Raw genomic sequence first — 4,509 nt, forward strand, 5'->3', positions numbered from 1 at the left:
AACTATAAGGGATGGTTCAGTGCCACCTGAGTCAGCCCTAAAGCCCTTTTCAGGAAAGGAAGTCTCAAGCCTGACCTTAAAAGCAGAGACGGTGTCTGACTTCTAGACTCACACAGGGGAGGATCCTGGTGGCTGAAGGTTCTACTTCCCATTCTACTCTCTTTGTGAGAGAAGCAAACTAGTGGGTCGATGGTGATTTCTTGGAAGATTGTGTAAAAGCGAGACAACAGCTTGGTGTGGATTTTTGTATTTCCACTTTCAAGTTGGAGCATATTCTCATATTCCTGTGCATCACATATGTTTGCAGTCTTTGCATCTGTGCATGCTTCTAACCTACGTCACCAAAATTGTGTTTCTTACTTAGGGTCTGATAATAAACACATCATCTGTCATCGTCAACATGTAACTAAACTTTAAAGCAGTAATGTTTTATTGGCATTACTAATGTCATAAGGTCATTAGTTACTAAAAAAATGAATGAACGGCCAGAACTGGCTGCCAAGGAAAGCTCTTTACTCCTTCCTCCAAACTCTAGGTAAGTCATTAAATCAAATAAGGTTATCAATCATTTTTGAAGCAATTCTAATCTATATGTATTCCTTGCAGAAAAAGCAAATAGACTGCTTTTCAGGAAGAATTAAACAAAACTTGTTCTCTATAAACATCAGTTTTGTGATAATGCCGTGGCATTAAGCTTCTTCAGGAGCCTGTTTGCACAGTGTCATTATTAAAGTGCCCATGACAGCCACATTGTGTAACTAGAATGTATCTCAAGTTTCTTTATTGCGCAACGTGTGAAGATTTTGCGAGGTTCCTCGCCCAATAGCGGCAGCACAGTTGACAAATTGGTGCTGTGTGCACTGTGAGAAAGGCGCATGTATGGTCCTGCATGCACTCAGGGGGTGACTCATATGAAAAGTGCTCAATGCAAATCCAAAAGAAAGAAGGCACGCTCAGAACGACACAATGAAAGACATGCCGGTCAAAGAGTCAGTACTTCGAGAGTGGGAATGACTCATTTCCAAATGATTCATTGGGCTTTGCGGTCACCTGAACGGGACTGCCAGCCAAGAAGAGCTTCCACGAAGTTGCTGGCTAAGGAGAACTGCAAGTCCAGGCAGAGGCACAAAGACGTAAATGCTGCGCTGTTGTCAGCCAGAGAGCCGGTATGTGAACCTAAGCCAAATGTCTTTGATTACATCAATTACTGCAAGTCTGACGGGCCCTCGGGGACCCGGCTAACCACCATTCATAACAGGAGCTTCTACAGGCCAACCTATCAAGCTCAGAGGATGAACGATTTCATAACGTTGTTTTTTTTCATTGTCTGCGTCACCACAGATATGTGTATCAAATCCATCCCACTGTTGTTGAGCTGAGATGAAAAAGCCTGAGGGGCAGCCATAGGATTTGGTCTGTGGGAACCGTGTATGTCTGTCTAGAATATCATCCGTGTAATGCTTGAGCAGACATTGGAAACTGGATTAGAAATCTTCAAGTTGAGGGTTTCAGACTTTCCACCGACCCGACCCCCCTCCTCAGCCCCCGCATGGAGCTTCCTCTCTCTGTCATGGAGCGGCTGCAGACTTTTCACATGCTGCTCTTATTAAGTCTAATTAGACTTCCTGAAATAAGAACACAATGTTTGTCCACACTGTGGGCACTGGGCGTGAAAACGAGTCCACTGACACGGCTCTGTAGACTCTTTCACTCGCCCACCACCAACCTCCGCCGCCCCATTCATCCCCTACGCCTTCCCCCCTTTTACGCCACCCAACTTCAGTTATCGACCTATCTCAGAGGGGCCTGGAGAAGAGGTCATTGAGTCCAGGAATGCCCCTGCGTGTGTGTTTGTGTGTGTGGTGTGTATCTACTCTGTAATTAAATTCTCCTTGTGCATTTAGTTCATTGGGAGAGTAAGCAAGATGTTGACTGCGCTGAGACAGGGGGCTCAAGGCTCCCCCTACCAGTAGCCTTTAGATGCTGACTTTCTTATCAAAAACCTCGAGCATTTGAGGACCACAGCTTTCAGAACTCTCAAAAGCCTCAGATGTCCTGAAGCTTCCTCAGATGAATATGAATATGAATACCTTCACTAATCTAGGGGATTAGCTCCTGGATTGTCAAACTGTGTCTCCGGACCCCCCCCAAAAACCACCCCACTGACAGGCTGCAATTCTCCTTCAGTGGAGTTATTTGGCATTTAGCTCCTTATTTCAGGGCCCTTCAGATTTCCCTCCGTCACATTAGACTTTTAAATTATGAGTAATGCGTATTAATTTGGCAAAGTTACAGCAAGTACAGGCATTGATGAAATCTTTGCCTGTCATCTGAGTTCCTTGAAGTGAGCTGACGTTGCACATTAAAAAAAAAGGGAAAAAAGCACAGTTCGGATTAAGCAAACGGCTTCACCGCTTCTCGTAAAGCATGTTTACAGAGCCTGCCGAGAAGCAGCACGTTTAAAGTCCAACTGCAATGTGGATTTTTTTCTTTTTCTTTTCTTTTTTTCTTTTTTTTCACCAGAGCATTAATCTTATACCGCACACGTTTATGTTGATCACTTGCAATTACTATGGGAAACATATTGCACTCGACCATGAACATTGATGAGAAAAGTTTAGCTCCATGTCTGCATAGATTTGTAGCCGATATACAAAACTGGTACCTAAGTCAGAAACTACTGCTGAATCAGTGACAGCATCACAGAGCAGTGTACAGCGTATTGTACAATATGCTAATTACATTACAGAACCAAAATAAACTATTATATCTGTCCTGAATATAGGGACCAGTACCACTTCAGAGTATCAAAATATGACTTGTTCATGAAAACTGAACTAAATAAAAAGTTGTGTTTCCTTAGTTGCTTGTTAAAAGCTGATTTATGGTCATGGGTTCTTGTTTAGTTAAGAATTCCAGTTTATGGATTCGATTATACTGACTTTACTACACTTAGTGTTCATAGTTTGTAGCACATGCAGCTAGTCACTATCATAAAATGTCATCATTACCCTTCTCTTTGAGACACTATGAAAGTACAATATATAATTTTTTGTTTTTTTCCTGACTCTCACTCACTTTGATACTTTCTCCATGTCAGTACCAAAATGCCCGTTGGTGGTGTGTTTCGCTGTCAGTGGCAGGCGCATCTAAAATTGTCAGTTTTAATGTGTGCAGCAGCACAGGGAGCTGTTCCCTCGTGGAATATCAACAGAAAAGTGAACGCTGCTACGGAGAAGGGGAGGTCTGCTGTACTCCGATAATTCATAATTACATGCAAACTCCCCTGGGGCGGTTCCTTACATTAGAAATTAAAACATCTCCAGTGAGTGTTTGCTTGTCCAAATAGGATGTGAGCGCCTTCCAGAACAAAAGCCCTGCCTCCCTCACATGGCTGGTGTTTAAGCTCAATGGAGCTCTCCAGCTTCCCTCCCTCCCACTCCTTCGCTCTGCTCATTTAGCATCCCACATTTGCATTTCTGTTTATTTGCTTTGGTCCGTTTTCATCTCTGGAAACTGAAAACTGACAGCCCCACATGAGTGTTCTCACTAAGTACAGTCACTATATCTGACCGTGCAGCTTCCAGTATCACATCAGTTCAGTATTACCTTTGATTGTACTCTGAGTTTCAGGTGTGAATTCAAATAACTTACCATTAACACGATTAAACTAAGGAGCTTTCTGCAGTTGCTCAGGTCTAGGTTCAGCAACATTATGCCCAAAGAATGAGGTCAGCTGACTACCTGAATATACCAACTGACCAGGTTATTCCATCAATGAATTTTTTCTTCCCTGATGGCACAGGCATATTCCAAGATGACAATGATAGCTCAGATAGTGAAAGAGTGGTTCAGCATGAGACATAATTTTCACTCATAGATTGTCCACCACAGAGCCCAGACCTTAATCCCACTGAGAATCTTTGGGATGTTCTAGAGAAGGCTTTGGACTGTGGTCAGACTCTCCCATCATCAAAACAAGATGTTGGTGTAAAATTAATGCAACACTGGATGGAAATAAATCTTGTGACATTGCAGAATCTTATTATGGAAACAGTGCCACAGTGAATGCGTGTTGTAATCAAAGCTAGGTGGTCCAGCGAGATATTAGAAAAAAAAGAAGTGACCTTTTTTTTTTGGTGTGACTTTTGTTTTGATCAGGTAGTGTATTTGTCACACGCATTGTATATTATGTTGAGGAGTGATCTTAAACCATTCAAAGCAGGGGCCTGTCCACTTATCAACTGGCAACAAAGTATGTGCACATTGTACAGAGGGTGTGAGGTGGGGGATTAACAAACTCCAAAAGCCTAACTCTGCCTCTTAATTAACAACATTGATCTGATGTATCCAAAGCAAATATATGATATATACATATCCCTTCCTCACGTTGTTACATTTGAATCAAAAATCATCAATATACTCAAAGAATAAGGCAAATCTGGACAATCCTCTCTGTACAATTTCCTGGAAATCATCTCTGTAATGCTATTTTGTTGCTAGGAAACC

Source organism: Mugil cephalus, chromosome 21 (assembly GCF_022458985.1).
Source record: "Mugil cephalus isolate CIBA_MC_2020 chromosome 21, CIBA_Mcephalus_1.1, whole genome shotgun sequence".
Classification (NCBI taxonomy): Eukaryota; Metazoa; Chordata; class Actinopteri; order Mugiliformes; family Mugilidae; genus Mugil; species Mugil cephalus.